Below are 18,716 nucleotides of genomic sequence, written 5' to 3' on the forward strand. Positions count from 1 at the left end.
AAATCCAAATGCCCCCTGTAGTATAGTTTTCATAAAAATGTAACCTTTTTCACACCTTTCAATAATATCATTTAGACAGCTTATCCATATCAGGCTGAACTTAGCACAAGTTTTGTTTAAACGTGACTTATGAAGTAAATTTGCTTTCTTTCTATAAAGTTAAAATAAGAAAATTAAGGAATAAAATGGAAAATTCTTTCTTTTAAATAGTGATTAAAAAAATTATGTAAATCGTTTCATTTAATACATCGGACTCTCTAAAACAAAGAGTCATTCTGTGTAATAAAAATTCTTGAGTATTTTGTGGGATTTATGCAATCATCAAAGTCTTTTTTTTGGAAAGACTAAAGCACATCAGAGTAAAGGAAGTGCACCACAATGTAAAAGATTCTAAAAATCTTTAAATTTTATGTATCAAAAACAAAAAAACATTATTTCTTTTATTATTATGTAGGGGGTATAGCTCAGTGGCAGAGCATTTGACTGCAGATCAAGAGGTCCTTGGTTCAAATCCGAGTGCCTCCGGTAGTATGGTTTTCATAAAAATGTAACAATTTTCACACCTTTCAATAATATCATTTAGACAGCTTATCCATATCAGGCTGAACTTAGCACAAGTTTTGTTTAAACGTGACTTATGAAGTAAATTTGCTTTCTTTCTATAAATTTTAAATAAGAAAATTAAGGAATAAAATGGAAAATTCTTTCTTTTAAATAGTGATTAAAAAAATTATGTAAATCGTTTCATTTAATACATCGGACTCTCTAAAACAAAGAGTCATTCTGTGTAAAAAAAATTCTTGAGTATTTTGTGTGCCTTATGCAATCATCAAAGTCTTTTTTAAAAAGATTAAAGCACATCAGAGTAAAGGAAGTGCACCGCAATGTAAAAGTTTCTAAAAATCTTCAAATTTTATGTATCAAAAACAAAAAAACATTATTTCTTTTATTAATATGTAGGGGGTATAGCTCAGTGGCAGAGCATTGGACTGCAGATCAAGAGGTCCTTGGCTTAAATACAAGTGCGCCCTGTAGTATGGTTTTCATAGAAATGTAACAATTTTCACACCTTTCAATAATATCATTTAGACAGCTTATCCATATCAGGCTGAACTTAGCACAAGTTTTGTTTAAACGTGACTTATGAAGTAAATTTGCTTTCTTTCTATAAAGTTTAAATAAGAAAATTAAGGAATAAAATGGAAAATTCTTTCTTTTAAATAGTGATTAAAAAAATTATGTAAATCGTTTCATTTAATACTTCGGACTCTCTAAAACAAAGAGTCATTCTGTGTAATAAAAATTCTTGAGTATTTTGTGTGATTTATGCAATCATGAAAGTCTTTTTTTTGGAAAGACTAAAGCACATCAGAGTAAAGGAAGTTCACCACAATGTAAAAGTTTCTAAAAATCTTCAAATTTTATGTATCAAAAACAAAAAAACATTATTTCTTTTATTAATATGTAGGGGGTATTGCTCAGTGGCAGAGCATTTGACTGCAGATCAAGAGGTCCTTGGTTCAAATCCGAGTGCCCCCTGTAGTATGGTTTTCATAAAAATGTAACAATTTTCACACCTTTCAATAATATCATTTAGACAGCTTATCCATATCAGGCTGAACTTAGCACAAGTTTTATTTAAACGTGACTTATGAAGTAAATTTGCTTTCTTTCTATAAAGTTTAAATAAGAAAATTAAGGAATAAAATTGAAAATTCTTTCTTTTAAATAGTGATTAAAAAAATTATGTAAATCGTTTCATTTAATACATCGGACTCTCTAAAACAAAGAGTCATTCTGTGTAATAAAAATTCTTGAGTATTTTGTGTGATTTATGCAATCATCAAAGTCTTTTTTTTGGAAAGACTAAAGCACATCAGAGTAAAGGAAGTGCACCACAATGTAAAAGTTTCTAAAAATCTTTAAATTTTATGTATCAAAAACAAAAAAACATTATTTCTTTCATTAATGTGTAGGGGGTATAGCTCAGTGGCAGAGCATTTGACTGCAGAACAAGAGGTCCTTGGTTCAAATCCGAGTGCCCCATATAGTATGGTTTTCATAAAAATGTAACAATTTTCACACCTTTCAATAATATCATTTAGACAGCTTATCCATATCAGGCTGAACTTAGCACAAGTTTTATTTAAACGTGACTTATGAAGTAAATTGGCTTTCTTTCTATAAAGTTTAAATAAGAAAATTAAGGAATAAAATGGAAAATTCTTTCTTTTAAATAGTGATTAAAAAAATTATGTAAATCGTTTCATTTAATACATCGGACTCTCTAAAACAAAGAGACATTCTGTTTAATAAAAATTCTTGAGTATTTTGTGTGCTTTATGCAATTATCAAAGTCTTTTTTGGAAAGACTAAAGCACATCAGAGTAAAGGAAGTGCACCACAATGTAAAAGTTTCTAAAAATCTTCAAATTTTATGTATCAAAAACATAAAAACATTATTTCTTTCATTAATATGTAGGGGGTATAGCTCAGTGGCAGAGCATTTGACTGCAGATCAAGAGGTCCTTAGCTCAAATCCAAGTGCCCCCTGTAGTATGGTTTTCATAAAAATGTAACAATTTTCACACCTTTCAATAATATCATTTAGACAGCTTATCCATATCAGGCTGAACTTAGCACAAGTTTTATTTAAACGTGACTTATGAAGTAAATTTGCTTTCTTTCTATAAAGTTTAAATAAGAAAATTAAGGAATAAAATGGAAAATTCTTTCTTTTAAATAGTGATTAAAAAAATTATGTAAATCATTTCATTTAATACATCGGACTCTCTAAAACAAAGAGTCATTCTGTGTAATAAAAATTCTTGAGTATTTTGTGTGCTTTATGCAATCATCAAAGCCTTTTTTGGAAAGATTAAAGCACATCAGAGTAAAGGAAGTGCACCACAATGTAAAAGTTTCTAAAAATCTTCAAATTTTATGTATCAAAAACAAAAAAACATTATTTCTTTTATTAATATGTAGGGGATATAGCTCAGTGGCAGAGCATTTGACTGCAGATTAAGAGGTCCTTGGCTCAAATCCGAGTGCCCCCTGTAGTATGGTTTTCATAAAAATGTAACCTTTTTCACACCTTTCAATAATATCATTTAGACAGCTTATCCATATCAGGCTGAACTTAGCACAAGTTTTGTTTAAACGTGACTTATGAAGTAAATTTGCTTTCTTTCTATAAAGTTTAAATAAGAAAATTAAGGAATAAAATGGAAAATTCTTTCTTTTAAATAGTGATTAAAAAAATTATGTAAATCGTTTCATTTAATACTTCGGACTCTCTAAAACAAAGAGTCATTCTGTGTAATAAAAATTCTTGAGTATTTTGTGTGATTTATGCAATCATGAAAGTCTTTTTTTTGGAAAGACTAAAGCACATCAGAGTAAAGGAAGTGCACCACAATGTAAAAGTTTCTAAAAATCTTTAAATTTTATGTATCAAAAACAAAAAAACATTATTTCTTTTATTAATATGTAGGGGGTATTGCTTAGTAGCAGAGCATTTGACTGCACATCAAGAGGTCCTTGGTTCAAATCCGAGTGCCTTCTGTAGTATGGTTTTCATAAAAATGTAACAATTTTCACACCTTTCAATAATATCATTTAGACAGCTTATCCATATCAGGCTGAACTTAGCACAAGTTTTATTTAAACGTGACTTATGAAGTAAATTTGCTTTCTTTCTATAAAGTTTAAATAAGAAAATTAAGGAATAAAATGGAAAATTCTTTCTTTTAAATAGTGATTAAAAAAATTATGTAAATCGTTTCATTTAATACATCGGTCTCTCTAAAACAAAGAGTCATTCTGTGTAATAAAAATTCTTGAGTATTTTGTGTGATTTATGCAATCATCAAAGTCTTTTTTTTTGAAAGACTAAAGCACATCAGAGTAAAGGAAGTGCACCACAATGTAAAAGTTTCTAAAAATCTTTAAATTTTATGTATCAAAAACAAAAAAACATTATTTCTTTCATTAATGTGTAGGGGGTATAGCTCAGTGGCAGAGCATTTGACTGCAGATCAAGAGATCCTTGGTTCAAATCCGAGTGCCCCATATAGTATGGTTTTCATAAAAATGTAACAATTTTCACACCTTTCAATAATATCGTTTAGACATCTTATCCATATCAGGCTGAACTTAGCACAAGTTTTATTTAAACGTGACTTATGAAGTAAATTTGCTTTCTTTCTATAAAGTTTAAATAAGAAAATTAAGGAATAAAATGGAAAATTCTTTCTTTTAAATAGTGATTAAAAAAATTATGTAAATCGTTTCATTTAATTCATCGGACTCTCTAAAACAAAGAGTCATTCTGTTTAATAAAAATTCTTGAGTATTTTGTGTGCTTTATGCAATCATCAAAGTCTTTCTTGGAAAGACTAAAGCACATCAGAGTAAAGGAAGTGAACCACAATGTAAAAGTTTCTAAAAATCTTCAAATTTTATTTATCAAAAACAAAAAACATTATTTCTTTTAATAATATGTAGGGGGTATAGCTCAGTGGCAGAGCATTTGACTGCAGATCAAGAAGACCTTGGTTCAAATCCAAGTGCCCCCTGTAGTATGGTTTTCATAAAAATGTAACAATTTTCCCACCTTTCAATAATATCATTTAGACAGCTTATCCATATCAGGCTGAACTTAGCACAAGTTTTATTTAAACGTGACTTATGAAGTAAATTTGCTTTCTTTCTATAAAGTTTAAATAAGAAAATTAAGGAATAAAATGGAAAATTCTTTCTTTTAAATAGTGATTAAAAAAATTATGTAAATCATTTCATTTAATACATCGGACTCTCTAAAACAAAGAGTCATTCTGTGTAATAAAAATTCTTGAGTATTTTGTGTGCTTTATGCAATCATCAAAGCCTTTTTTGGAAAGATTAAAGCACATCAGAGTAAAGGAAGTGCACCACAATGTAAAAGTTTCTAAAAATCTTCAAATTTTATGTATCAAAAACAAAAAAACATTATTTCTTTTATTAATATGTAGGGGATATAGCTCAGTGGCAGAGCATTTGACTTCAGATCAAGAGGTCCTTGGCTCAAATCCGAGTGCCCCCTGTAGTATGGTTTTCATAAAAATGTAACCTTTTTCACACCTTTCAATAATATCATTTAGACAGCTTATCCATATCAGTCTGAACTTAGCACAAGTTTTGTTTAAACGTGACTTATGAAGTAAATTTGCTTTCTTTCTATAAAGTTTAAATAAGAAAATTAAGGAATAAAATGGAAAATTCTTTCTTTTAAATAGTGATTAAAAAAATTATGTAAATCGTTTCATTTATTACTTCGGACTCTCTAAAACAAAGAGTCATTCTGTGTAATAAAAATTCTTGAGTATTTTGTGTGATTTATGCAATCATGAAAGTCTTTTTTTTGGAAAGACTAAAGCACATCAGAGTAAAGGAAGTGCACCACAATGTAAAAGTTTCTAAAAATCTTTAAATTTTATGTATCAAAAACAAAAAAACATTATTTCTTTTATTAATATGTAGGGGGTATTGCTCAGTGGCAGAGCATTTGACTGCAGATCAAGAGGTCCTTGGTTCAAATCCGAGTGCCCCCTGTAGTATGGTTTTCATAAAAATGTAACAATTTTCACACCTTTCAATAATATCATTTAGACAGCTTATCCATATCAGGCTGAACTTAGCACAAGTTTTATTTAAACGTGACTTATGAAGTAAATTTGCTTTCTTTCTTTAAAGTTTAAATAAGAAAATTAAGGAATAAAATGGAAAATTCTTTCTTTTAAATAGTGATTAAAAAAATTATGTAAATCATTTCATTTAATGCATCGGACTCTCTAAAACAAAGAGTCATTCTGTGTAATAAAAATTCTTGAGTATTTTGTGTGATTTATGCAATCATCAAAGTCTTTTTTTTGGAAAGACTAAAGCACATCAGAGTAAAGGAAGTGCACCACAATGTAAAAGTTTCTAAAAATCTTTAAATTTTTTGTATCAAAAACAAAAAAACATTATTTATTTTATTAATCTGTAGGGGGTATAGCTCAGTGGCAGAGCATTTGACTGCAGATCAAGAGGTCCTTGATTCAAATCCGAGTGCCCCCTGTAGTATGGTTTTCATAAAAATGTAACAATTTTCACACCTTTCAATAATATCATTTAGACAGCTTATCCATATCAGGCTGAACTTAGCACAAGTTTTATTTAAACGTGACTTATGAAGTAAATTTACTTTCTTTCTATAAAGTTTAAATAAGAAAATTAAGGAATAAAATGGAAAATTCTTTCTTTTAAATAGTGATTAAAAAAATTATGTAAATCGTTTCATTTAATACATCGGACTCTCTAAAACAAAGAGTCATTCTGTGTAATAAAAATTCTTGAGTATTTTGTGTGCTTTATGCAATCATCAAAGTCTTTTTTGGAAAGACTAAAGCACATCAGAGTAAAGGAAGTGCACCACAATGTAAAAGTTTCTAAAAATCTTCAAATTTTATGTATCAAAAACAAAAAAACATTATTTCTTTTATTAATATGTAGGGGGTATAGCTCAGTGGCAGAGCATTTAACTGGAGATCAAGAGGTCCTTGGCTCAAATCCAAGTGCCCCCTGTAGTATGGTTTTCATAAAAATGTAACAATTTTCACACCTTTCAATAATATCATTTAGACAGCTTATCCATATCAGGCTGAACTTAGCACAAGTTTTATTTGAACGTGACTTATGAAGTAAATTTGCTTTCTTTCTATAAAGTTTAAATAAGAAAATTAAGGAATAAAATGGAAAATTCTTTCTTTTAAATAGTGATTAAAAAAATTATGTAAATCGTTTCATTTAATACATCGGACTCTCTAAAACAAAGAGTCATTCTGTGTAATAAAAATTCTTGAGTATTTTGTGTGATTTATGCAATCATCAAAGTCTTTTTTTTGGAAAGACTAAAGCACATCAGAGTAAAGGAAGTGCACCACAATGTAAAAGTTTCTAAAAATCTTTAAATTTTATGTATCAAAAACAAAAAAACATTATTTCTTTCATTAATGTGTAGGGGGTATAGCTCAGTGGCAGAGCATTTGACTGCAGATTAAGAGATCCTTGGTTCAAATCCGAGTGCCCCATATAGTATGGTTTTCATAAAAATGTAACAATTTTCACACCTTTCAATAATATCATTTAGACAGCTTATCCATATCAGGCTGAACTTAGCACAAGTTTTATTTAAACGTGACTTATGAAGTAAATTTGCTTTCTTTCTATAAAGTTTAAATAAGAAAATTAAGGAATAAAATGGAAAATTCTTTCTTTTAAATAGTGATTAAAAAAATTATGTAAATCGTTTCATTTAATACACCGGACTCTCTAAAACAAAGAGTCATTCTGTGTAATAAAAATTCTTGAGTATTTTGTGTGCTTTATGCAATCATCAAAGTCTTTTTTGGAAAGACTAAAGCACATCAGAGTAAAGGAAGTGCACCACAATGTAAAAATGTCTAAACATCTTCAAATTTTATGTATCAAAAACAAAAAAACATTATTTCTTTTATGAATAAGTAGGGGGTATAGCTCAGTGGCAGAGCATTTGACTGCAGATCAAGAGGTCCTTGGTTCAAATCTGAGTGCCCCCTGTAGTATGGTTTTCATAAAAATGTAACAATTTTCACACCTTTCAATAATATCATTTAGACAGCTTATCCATATCAGGCTGAACTTAGCACAAGTTTTTTTTAAACGTGACTTATGAAGTAAATTTGCTTTCTTTCTTTAAAGTTTAAATAAGAAAATTAAGGAATAAAATGGAAAATTCTTTCTTTTAAATAGTGATTAAAAAAATTATGTAAATCATTTCATTTAATGCATCGGACTCTCTAAAACAAAGAGTCATTCTGTGTAATAAAAATTCTTGAGTATTTTGTGTGATTTATGCAATCATCAAAGTCTTTTTTTTGGAAAGACTAAAGCACATCAGAGTAAAGGAAGTGCACCACAATGTAAAAGTTTCTAAAAATCTTTAAATTTTTTGTATCAAAAACAAAAAAACATTATTTATTTTATTAATCTGTAGGGGGTATAGCTCAGTGGCAGAGCATTTGACTGCAGATCAAGAGGTCCTTGGTTCAAATCCGAGTGCCCCCTGTAGTATGGTTTTCATAAAAATGTAACAATTTTCACACCTTTCAATAATATCATTTAGACAGCTTATCCATATCAGGCTGAACTTAGCACAAGTCTTATTTAAACGTGACTTATGAAGTAAATTTGCTTTCTTTCTATAAAGTTTAAATAAGAAAATTAAGGAATAAAATGGAAAATTCTTTCTTTTAAATAGTTATAAAAAAATTATGTAAATCGTTTCATTTAATACATCGGACTCTCTAAAACAAAGAGTCATTCTGTGTAATAAAAATTCTTGAGTATTTTGTGTGCTTTATGAAATCATCAAAGTCTTTCTTGGAAAGACTAAAGCACATCAGAGTAAAGGAAGTGCACCACAATGTAAAAGTTTCTAAAAATCTTTAAATTTTATGTATCAAAAACAAAAAAACATTATTTCTTTCATTAATGTGTAGGGGGTATAGCTCAGTGGCAGAGCATTTGACTGCAGATTAAGAGATCCTTGGTTCAAATCTGAGTGCCCCATATAGTATGGTTTTCATAAAAATGTAACAATTTTCACACCTTTCAATAATTTTATTTAGACAGCTTATCCATATCAGGCTGAACTTAGCACAAGTTTTATTTAAACGTGACTTATGAAGTAAATTTGCTTTCTTTCTATAAAGTTTAAATAAGAAAATTAAGGAATAAAATAGAAAATTCTTTCTTTTAAATAGTGATTAAAAAAATTATGTAAATCGTTTCATTTAATACATCGGACTCTCTAAAACAAAGAGTCATTCTGTGTAATAAAAATTCTTGAGTATTTTGTGTGCTTTATGCAATCATCAAAGTCTTTTTTGGAAAGACTAAAGCACATCAGAGTAAAGGAAGTGCACCACAATGTAAAAATGTCTAAACATCTTCAAATTTTATGTATCAAAAACAAAAAAACATTATTTCTTTTATTAATATGTAGGGGGTATAGCTCAGTGGCAGAGCATTTGACTGCAGATCAAGAGGTCCTTGGCTAAAATCTAAGTGCCCCCTGTAGTATGGTTTTCATAAAAATGTAACAATTTTCACACCTTTCAATAATATCATTTAGACAGCTTATCCATATCAGGCTGAACTTAGCACAAGTTTTATTTAAACGTGACATATGAAGTAAATTTGCTTTCTTTCTATAAAGTTTAAATAAGAAAATTAAGGAATAAAATGGAAAATTCTTTCTTTTAAATAGTTATTAAAAAAATTATGTAAATCGTTTCATTTAATACATCGGACTCTCTAAAACAAAGAGTCATTCTGTGTAATAAAAATTCTTGAGTATTTTGTGTACTTTATGAAATCATCAAAGTCTTTCTTGGAAAGACTAAAGCACATCAGAGTAAAGGAAGTGCACCACAATGTAAAAGTTTCTAAAAATCTTCAAATTTTATGTATCAAAAACAAAAAAACATTATTTCTTTTATTAAGATGTAGGGGGTATAGCTCAGTGGCAGAGCATTTGACTGCAGATCAAGAGGTCCTTGGCTCAAATCCAAGTGCCCCCTGTAGTATGGTTTTTATAAAAATGTAACCTTTTTCACACCTTTCAATAATATCATTTAGACAGCTTATCCATATCAGGCTGAACTTAGCACAAGTTTTGTTTAAACGTGACTTATGAAGTAAATTTGCTTTCTTTCTATAAAGTATAAATAAGAAAATTAAGGAATAAAATGGAAAATTCTTTCTTTTAAATAGTGATTAAAAAAATTATGTAAATCATTTCATTGAATACATCGGACTCTCTAAAACAAAGAGTCATTCTGTGTAATAAAAATTCTTGAGTATTTTGTGTGATTTATGCAATCATCAAAGTCTTTTTTTTGGAAAGACTAAAGCACATCAGAGTAAAGGAAGTGCACCACAATGTAAAAGTTTCTAAAAATCTTTAAATTTTATGTATCAAAAACAAAAAAACATTATTTCTTTTATGAATAAGTAGGGGGTATAGCTCAGTGGCAGAGCATTTGACTGCAGATCAAGAGGTCCTTGGTTCAAATCTGAGTGCCCCCTGTAGTATGGTTTTCATAAAAATGTAACAATTTTCACACCTTTCAATAATATCATTTAGACAGCTTATCCATATCAGGCTGAACTTAGCACAAGTTTTTTTTAAACGTGACTTATGAAGTAAATTTGCTTTCTTTCTTTAAAGTTTAAATAAGAAAATTAAGGAATAAAATGGAAAATTCTTTCTTTTAAATAGTGATTAAAAAAATTATGTAAATCATTTCATTTAATGCATCGGACTCTCTAAAACAAAGAGTCATTCTGTGTAATAAAAATTCTTGAGTATTTTGTGTGATTTATGCAATCATCAAAGTCTTTTTTTTGGAAAGACTAAAGCACATCAGAGTAAAGGAAGTGCACCACAATGTAAAAGTTTCTAAAAATCTTTAAATTTTTTGTATCAAAAACAAAAAAACATTATTTATTTTATTAATCTGTAGGGGGTATAGCTCAGTGGCAGAGCATTTGACTGCAGATCAAGAGGTCCTTGGTTCAAATCCGAGTGCCCCCTGTAGTATGGTTTTCATAAAAATGTAACAATTTTCACACCTTTCAATAATATCATTTAGACAGCTTATCCATATCAGGCTGAACTTAGCACAAGTTTTATTTAAACGTGACTTATGAAGTAAATTTACTTTCTTTCTATAAAGTTTAAATAAGAAAATTAAGGAATAAAATGGAAAATTCTTTCTTTTAAATAGTGATTAAAAAAATTATGTAAATCGTTTCATTTAATACATCGGACTCTCTAAAACAAAGAGTCATTCTGTGTAATAAAAATTCTTGAGTATTTTGTGTGCTTTATGCAATCATCAAAGTCTTTTTTGGAAAGACTAAAGCACATCAGAGTAAAGGAAGTGCACCACAATGTAAAAGTTTCTAAAAATCTTCAAATTTTATGTATCAAAAACAAAAAAACATTATTTCTTTTATTAATATGTAGGGGGTATAGCTCAGTGGCAGAGCATTTAACTGGAGATCAAGAGGTCCTTGGCTCAAATCCAAGTGCCCCCTGTAGTATGGTTTTCATAAAAATGTAACAATTTTCACACCTTTCAATAATATCATGTAGACAGCTTATCCATATCAGGCTGAACTTAGCACAAGTTTTATTTGAACGTGACTTATGAAGTAAATTTGCTTTCTTTCTATAAAGTTTAAATAAGAAAATTAAGGAATAAAATGGAAAAATATTTCTTTTAAATAGTGATTAAAAAAATTATGTAAATCGTTTCATTTAATACATCGGACTCTCTAAAACAAAGAGTCATTCTGTGTAATAAAAATTCTTGAGTATTTTGTGTGATTTATGCAATCATCAAAGTCTTTTTTTTGGAAAGACTAAAGCACATCAGAGTAAAGGAAGTGCACCACAATGTAAAAGTTTCTAAAAATCTTTAAATTTTTTGTATCAAAAACAAAAAAACATTATTTAATTTATTAATCTGTAGGGGGTATAGCTCAGTGGCAGAGCATTTGACTGCAGATCAAGAGGTCCTTGGTTCAAATCCGAGTGCCCCCTGTAGTATGGTTTTCATAAAAATGTAACAATTTTCACACCTTTCAATAATATCATTTAGACAGCTTATCCATATCAGGCTGAACTTAGCACAAGTTTTATTTAAACATGACTTATGAAGTAAATTTGCTTTCTTTCTATAAAGTATAAATAAGAAAATTAAGGAATAAAATGGAAAATTCTTTCTTTTAAATAGTGATTAAAAAAATTATGTAAATCATTTCATTTAATGCATCGGACTCTCTAAAACAAAGAGTCATTCTGTGTAATAAAAATTCTTGAGTATTTTGTGTGATTTATGCAATCATCAAAGTCTTTTTTTTGGAAAGACTAAAGCACATCAGAGTAAAGGAAGTGCACCACAATGTAAAAGTTTCTAAAAATCTTTAAATTTTTTGTATCAAAAACAAAAAAACATTATTTATTTCATTAATCTGTAGGGGGTATAGCTCAGTGGCAGAGCATTTGACTGCAGATCAAGAGGTCCTTGGTTCAAATCCGAGTGCCCCCTGTAGTATGGTTTTCATAAAAATGTAACAATTTTCACACCTTTCAATAATATCATTTAGACAGCTTATCCATATCAGGCTGAACTTAGCACAAGTTTTATTTAAACGTGACTTATGAAGTAAATTTACTTTCTTTCTATAAAGTTTAAATAAGAAAATTAAGGAATAAAATGGAAAATTCTTTCTTTTAAATAGTGATTAAAAAAATTATGTAAATCGTTTCATTTAATACATCGGACTCTCTAAAACAAAGAGTCATTCTGTGTAATAAAAATTCTTGAGTATTTTGTGTGCTTTATGCAATCATCAAAGTCTTTTTTGGAAAGACTAAAGCACATCAGAGTAAAGGAAGTGCACCACAATGTAAAAGTTTCTAAAAATCTTCAAATTTTATGTATCAAAAACAAAAAAACATTATTTCTTTTATTAATATGTAGGGGGTATAGCTCAGTGGCAGAGCATTTAACTGCAGATCAAGAGGTCCTTGGCTCAAATCCAAGTGCCCCCTGTAGTATGGTTTTCATAAAAATGTAACAATTTTCACACCTTTCAATAATATCATTTAGACAGCTTATCCATATCAGGCTGAACTTAGCACAAGTTTTATTTGAACGTGACTTATGAAGTAAATTTGCTTTCTTTCTATAAAGTTTAAATAAGAAAATTAAGGAATAAAATGGAAAAATCTTTCTTTTAAATAGTGATTAAAAAAATTATGTAAATCGTTTCATTTAGTACATCGGACTCTCTAAAACAAAGAGTCATTCTGTGTAATAAAAATTCTTGAGTATTTTGTGTGCTTTATGCAATCATCAAAGTCTTTTTTGGAAAGACTAAAGCACATCAGAGTAAAGGAAGTGCACCACAATGTAAAAGTTTCTAAAAATCTTCAAATTTTATGTATCAAAAACAAAAAAACATTATTTCTTTTATTAATATGTATGGGGTATAGCTCAGTGGCAGAGCATTTAACTGCAGATCAAGAGGTCCTTGGCTCAAATCCAAGTGCCCCCTGTAGTATGGTTTTCATAAAAATGTAACAATTTTCACACCTTTCAATAATATCATTTAGACAGCTTATCCATATCAGGCTGAACTTAGCACAAGTTTTATTTGAACGTGACTTATGAAGTAAACTTGCTTTCTTTCTATAAAGTTTAAATAAGAAAATTAAGGAATAAAATGGAAAAATCTTTCTTTTAAATAGTGATTAAAAAAATTATGTAAATCGTTTCATTTAATACATCGGACTCTCTAAAACAAAGAGTCATTCTGTGTAGTAAAAATTCTTGAGTATTTTGTGTGCTTTATGCAATCATCAAAGTCTTTTTTGGAAAGACTAAAGCACATCAGAGTAAAGGAAGTGCACCACAATGTAAAAGTTTCTAAAAATCTTCAAATTTTATGTATCAAAAACAAAAAAACATTATTTCTTTTATTAATATGTAGGGGGTATAGCTCAGTGGCAGAGCATTTGACTGCAGATCAAGAGGTCCTTGGTTCAAATCCGAGTGCCCCCTGTAGTATGGTTTTCATCGAAATGTAACCTTTTTCACACCTTTCAATAATATCATTTAGACAGCTTATCCATATCAGGCTGAACTTAGCACAAGTTTTGTTTAAACGTGACTTATGAAGTAAATTTGCTTTCTTTCTATAAAGTTTAAATAAGAAAATTAAGGAATAAAATGGAAAATTCTTTCTTTTAAATAGTGTTTAAATATTAATGTAAATCGTTTCATTTAATACATCAGACTCTCTAAAACAAAGAGTCATTCTGTGTAATAAAAATTCTTGTGTATTTAGTGTGATTTATGCAGTCATCAAAGTCTTTTTTTGGAAAGACTAAAGCACATCAGAGTAAAGGAAATGCACCACAATGTAAAAGTTTCTAAAAATCTTTAAATTTTATGAATCAAAAACAAAAAAACATTATTACTTTTAATAATATGTAGGGGGTATAGCTCAGTGGCAGAGCATTTGACTGCAGATCAAGAGGTCCTTGGTTCAAATCCGAGTGCCCCCTGTAGTATGGTTTTCATAAAAATTTAACAATATTCACATCTTTCAATATCATTTAGACAGCTTATCCATATCAGGCTGAACTTAGCACAAATTTGTTTAAACGTGACTTATGAAGTAAATTTGCTTTCTTTCTATAAAGTTTAAATAAGAAAATTAAGGAATAAAATGGAAAATTCTTTCTTTTAAATAGTGATTAAAAAAATTATGTAAATCGTTTCATTTAATACATCGGACTCTCTAAAACAAAGAGTCATTCTGTGTAATAAAAATTCTTGAGTATTTTGTGTGCTTTATGCAATCATCAAAGCCTTTTTTGGAAAGATTAAAGCACATCAGAGTAAAGGAAGTGCACCACAATGTAAAAGTTTCTAAAAATCTTCAAATTTTATGTATCGAAAACAAAAAAACATTATTTCTTTTATTAATATGTAGGGGGTATAGCTCAGTGGCAGAGCATTTGACTGCAGATCAAGAGGTCCTTGGTTCAAATCCGAGTGCCCCCTGTAGTATGGTTTTCATAGAAATGTAACCTTTTTCACACCTTTCAATAATATCATTTAGACAGCTTATCCATATCAGGCTGAACTTAGCACAAGTTTTGTTTAAACGTGACTTATAAAGTAAATTTGCTTTCTTTCTATAAAGTTTAAATAAGAAAATTAAGGAATAAAATGGAAAATTCTTTCTTTTAAATAGTGATTAAATATTAATGTAAATCGTTTCATTTAATACATCAGACTCTCTAAAACAAAGAGTCATTCTGTGTAATAAAAATTCTTGTGTATTTAGTGTGATTTATGCAGTCATCAAAGTCTTTTTTTGGAAAGACTAAAGCACATCAGAGTAAAGGAAATGCACCACAATGTAAAAGTTTCTAAAAATCTTTAAATTTTATGAATCAAAAACAAAAAAACATTATTTCTTTTAATAATATGTAGGGGGTATAGCTCAGTGGCAGAGCATTTGACTGCAGATCAAGAGGTCCTTGGTTCAAATCCGAGTGCCCCCTGTAGTATGGTTTTCATAAAAATTTAACAATATTCACATCTTTCAATATCATTTAGACAGCTTATCCATATCAGGCTGAACTTAGCACAAATTTGTTTAAACGTGACTTATGAAGTAAATTTGCTTTCTTTCTATAAAATTTAAATAAGAAAATTAAGGAATAAAATGGAAAATTCTTTCTTTTAAATAGTGATTAAAAAAATTATGTAAATCGTTTCATTTAATACATCGGACTCTCTAAAACAAAGCGTCATTCTGTGTAATAAAAATTCTTGAGTATTTTGTGTGCTTTATGCAATCATCAAAGTCTTTTTTGGAAAGACTAAAGCACATCAGAGTAAAGGAAGTGCACCACAATGTAAAAGTTTCTAAAAATCTTCAAATTTTATGTATCAAAAACAAAAAACATTATTTCTTTTAATAATATGTAGGGGGTACAGCTCAGTGGCAGAGCATTTGACTGCAGATCAAGAGGTCCTTGGTTCAAATCCGAGTGCCCCCTGTAGTATGGTTTTCATAAAAATGTAACAATTTTCACACCTTTCAATAATATCATTTAGACAGCTTATCCATATCAGACTGAACTTCGCACAAGTTTTATTTAAACTTGACTTATGAAGTAAATTTTCTTTCTTTCTATAAAGTTTAAATAAGAAAATTAAGGAATAAAATGGAAAATTCTTTCTTTTAAATAGTGATTAAAAAAATTATGTAAATCGTTTCATTTAATACATCGGACTCTCTAAAACAAAGAGTCATTCTGTGTAATAAAAATTCTTGAGTATTTTGTGTGATTTATGCAATCATCAAAGTCTTTTTTTTGGAAAGACTAAAGCACATCAGAGTAAAGGAAGTGCACCACAATGTAAAAGTTTCTAAAAATCTTTAAATTTTATGTATCAAAAACAAAAAAACATTATTTCTTTCATTAATGTGTAGGGGGTATAGCTCAGTGGCAGAGCATTTGACTGCAGATCAAGAGATCCTTGGTTCAAATCCAAGTGCCCCATATAGTATGGTTTTCATAAAAATGTAACAATTTTCACACCTTTCAATAATATCATTTAGACAGCTTATCCATATCAGGCTGAACTTAGCACAAGTTTTATTTAAACGTGACTTATGAAGTAAATTTGCTTTCTTTCTATAAAGTTTAAATAAGAAAATTAAGGAATAAAATGGAAAATTCTTTCTTTTAAATAGTGATTAAAAAATTATGTAAATCGTTTCATTTAATACATCGGACTCTCTAAAACAAAGAGTCATTCTGTGTAATAAAAATTCTTGAGTATTTTGTGTGCTTTATGCAATCATCAAAGTCTTTTTTGGAAAGACTAAAGCACATCAGAGTAAAGGAAGTGCACCAAAATGTAAAAATGTCTAAAAATCTTCAAATTTTATGTATCAAAAAAAAAAAAACAACATTTATTTTATTAATATGTAGGGGGTATAGCTCAGTGGCAGAGCATTTGACTGCAGCTCAAGAGGTCCTTGGCTCAAATCTAAGTGCCCCCTGTAGTATGGTTTTCATAAAAATGTAACAATTTTCACACATTTCAATAATATCATTTAGACAGCTTATCCATATCAGGCTGAACTTAGCACAAGTTTTATTTAAACGTGACTTATGAAGTAAATTTGCTTTCTTTCTATAAAGTTTAAATAAGAAAATTAAGGAATAAAATGGAAAATTCTTTCTTTTAAATAGTTATTAAAAAAATTATGTAAATCATTTCATTTAATACATCGGACTCTCTAAAACAAAGAGTCATTCTGTGTAATAAAAATTCTTGAGTATTTTGTTTGCTTTATGCAATCATCAAAGTCTTTCTTGGAAAGACTAAAGCACATCAGAGTAAAGGAAGTGCACCACAATGTAAAAGTTTCTAAAAATCTTCAAATTTTATGTATCAAAAACAAAAAAACATTATTTCTTTTATTAATATGTAGGGGGTATAGCTCAGTGGCAGAGCATTTGACTGCAGATCAAGAGGTCCTTGGCTCAAATCAAAGTGCCCCCTGTAGTATGGTTTTTATAAAAATGTAACCTTTTTCACACCTTTCAATAATATCATTTAGACAGCTTATCCATATCAGGCTGAACTTAGCACAAGTTTTGTTTAAACGTGACTTATGAAGTAAATTTGCTTTCTTTCTATAAAGTATAAATAAGAAAATTAAGGAATAAAATGGAAAATTCTTTCTTTTAAATAGTGATTAAAAAAATAATGTAAATCATTTCATTTAATGCATCGGACTCTCTAAAACAAAGAGTCATTCTGTGTAATAAAAATTCTTGAGTATTTTGTGTGATTTATGCAATCATCAAAGTCTTTTTTTTGGAAAGACTAAAGCACATCAGAGTAAAGGAAGTGCACCACAATGTAAAAGTTTCTAAAAATCTTTAAATTTTATGTATCAAAAACAAAAAAACATTATTTATTTTATTAATCTGTAGGGGGTATAGCTCAGTGGCAGAGCATTTGACTGCAGATCAAGAGGTCCTTGGTTGAAATCCGAGTGCCCCCTGTAGTATGGTTTTCATAAAAATGTAACAATTTTCACACCTTTCAATAATATCATTTAGACAGCTTATCCATATCAGGCTGAACTTAGCACAAGTTTTATTTAAACATGACTTATGAAGTAAATTTACTTTCTTTCTATAAAGTTTAAATAAGAAAATTAAGGAATAAAATGGAAAATTCTTTCTTTTAAATAGTGATTAAAAAAATTATGTAAATCGTTTCATTTAATACATCAGACTCTCTAAAACAAAGAGTCATTCTGTGTAATAAAAATTCTTGAGTATTTTGTGTGCTTTATGCAATCATCAAAGCCTTTTTTGGAAAGATTAAAGCACATCAGAGTAAAGGAAGTGCACCACAATGTAAAAGTTTCTAAAAATCTTCAAATTTTATGTATCAAAAACAAAAAAACATTATTTCTTTTATTAATATGTAGGGGATATAGCTCAGTGGCAGAGCATTTGACTGCAGATTAAGAGGTCCTTGGCTCAAATCCGAGTGCCCCCTGTAGTATGGTTTTCATAAAAATGTAACCTTTTTCACACCTTTCAATAATATCATTTAGACAGCTTATCCATATCAGGCTGAACTTAGCACAAGTTTTGTTTAAACGTGACTTATGAAGTAAATTTGCTTTCTTTCTATAAAGTTTAAATAAGAAAATTAAGGAATAAAATGGAAAATTCTTTCTTTTAAATAGTGATTAAAAAAATTATGTAAATCGTTTCATTTAATACTTCGGACTCTCTAAAACAAAGAGTCATTCTGTGTAATAAAAATTCTTGAGTATTTTGTGTGATTTATGCAATCATGAAAGTCTTTTTTTTGGAAAGACTAAAGCACATCAGAGTAAAGGAAGTGCACCACAATGTAAAAGTTTCTAAAAATCTTTAAATTTTATGTATCAAAAACATAAAAACATTATTTCTTTTATTAATATGTAGGGGGTATTGCTTAGTAGCAGAGCATTTG

At 28.8% G+C, this 18,716-nt stretch overlaps 16 non-coding genes across 16 annotated transcripts; all 16 read left to right on the forward strand.

Annotated features, from left to right (window-relative positions):
- Window positions 1-453: 453 nt before the first annotated feature.
- TRNAC-GCA (transfer RNA cysteine (anticodon GCA)) lies at window positions 454-525 on the forward strand. The gene has a single exon. It is a non-coding gene; the product is annotated as a tRNA-Cys (tRNA).
- Window positions 526-1,467: 942 nt separating this feature from the next.
- Window positions 1,468-1,539, forward strand: TRNAC-GCA (transfer RNA cysteine (anticodon GCA)). Its single transcript has one exon. It is a non-coding gene; the product is annotated as a tRNA-Cys (tRNA).
- Window positions 1,540-4,508: 2,969 nt separating this feature from the next.
- Window positions 4,509-4,580, forward strand: TRNAC-GCA (transfer RNA cysteine (anticodon GCA)). Its single transcript has one exon. It is a non-coding gene; the product is annotated as a tRNA-Cys (tRNA).
- A 942-nt stretch (window positions 4,581-5,522) lies between these two features.
- On the forward strand, window positions 5,523-5,594 carry TRNAC-GCA (transfer RNA cysteine (anticodon GCA)). The gene has a single exon. It is a non-coding gene; the product is annotated as a tRNA-Cys (tRNA).
- A 942-nt stretch (window positions 5,595-6,536) lies between these two features.
- Window positions 6,537-6,608, forward strand: TRNAS-GGA (transfer RNA serine (anticodon GGA)). The gene has a single exon. It is a non-coding gene; the product is annotated as a tRNA-Ser (tRNA).
- A 942-nt stretch (window positions 6,609-7,550) lies between these two features.
- On the forward strand, window positions 7,551-7,622 carry TRNAC-GCA (transfer RNA cysteine (anticodon GCA)). Its single transcript has one exon. It is a non-coding gene; the product is annotated as a tRNA-Cys (tRNA).
- Window positions 7,623-8,058: 436 nt separating this feature from the next.
- TRNAC-GCA (transfer RNA cysteine (anticodon GCA)) lies at window positions 8,059-8,130 on the forward strand. Its single transcript has one exon. It is a non-coding gene; the product is annotated as a tRNA-Cys (tRNA).
- Window positions 8,131-10,083: 1,953 nt separating this feature from the next.
- TRNAC-GCA (transfer RNA cysteine (anticodon GCA)) lies at window positions 10,084-10,155 on the forward strand. Its single transcript has one exon. It is a non-coding gene; the product is annotated as a tRNA-Cys (tRNA).
- A 436-nt stretch (window positions 10,156-10,591) lies between these two features.
- TRNAC-GCA (transfer RNA cysteine (anticodon GCA)) lies at window positions 10,592-10,663 on the forward strand. Its single transcript has one exon. It is a non-coding gene; the product is annotated as a tRNA-Cys (tRNA).
- Window positions 10,664-11,097: 434 nt separating this feature from the next.
- On the forward strand, window positions 11,098-11,169 carry TRNAS-GGA (transfer RNA serine (anticodon GGA)). Its single transcript has one exon. It is a non-coding gene; the product is annotated as a tRNA-Ser (tRNA).
- A 436-nt stretch (window positions 11,170-11,605) lies between these two features.
- TRNAC-GCA (transfer RNA cysteine (anticodon GCA)) lies at window positions 11,606-11,677 on the forward strand. Its single transcript has one exon. It is a non-coding gene; the product is annotated as a tRNA-Cys (tRNA).
- Window positions 11,678-12,113: 436 nt separating this feature from the next.
- Window positions 12,114-12,185, forward strand: TRNAC-GCA (transfer RNA cysteine (anticodon GCA)). The gene has a single exon. It is a non-coding gene; the product is annotated as a tRNA-Cys (tRNA).
- Window positions 12,186-13,631: 1,446 nt separating this feature from the next.
- TRNAC-GCA (transfer RNA cysteine (anticodon GCA)) lies at window positions 13,632-13,703 on the forward strand. The gene has a single exon. It is a non-coding gene; the product is annotated as a tRNA-Cys (tRNA).
- Window positions 13,704-14,137: 434 nt separating this feature from the next.
- Window positions 14,138-14,209, forward strand: TRNAC-GCA (transfer RNA cysteine (anticodon GCA)). The gene has a single exon. It is a non-coding gene; the product is annotated as a tRNA-Cys (tRNA).
- A 430-nt stretch (window positions 14,210-14,639) lies between these two features.
- TRNAC-GCA (transfer RNA cysteine (anticodon GCA)) lies at window positions 14,640-14,711 on the forward strand. The gene has a single exon. It is a non-coding gene; the product is annotated as a tRNA-Cys (tRNA).
- A 434-nt stretch (window positions 14,712-15,145) lies between these two features.
- On the forward strand, window positions 15,146-15,217 carry TRNAC-GCA (transfer RNA cysteine (anticodon GCA)). The gene has a single exon. It is a non-coding gene; the product is annotated as a tRNA-Cys (tRNA).
- Window positions 15,218-18,716: the final 3,499 nt, after the last annotated feature.

Source organism: Anomaloglossus baeobatrachus, chromosome 1 (genome assembly GCF_048569485.1).
Source record: "Anomaloglossus baeobatrachus isolate aAnoBae1 chromosome 1, aAnoBae1.hap1, whole genome shotgun sequence".
Taxonomy (NCBI): Eukaryota; Metazoa; Chordata; class Amphibia; order Anura; family Aromobatidae; genus Anomaloglossus; species Anomaloglossus baeobatrachus.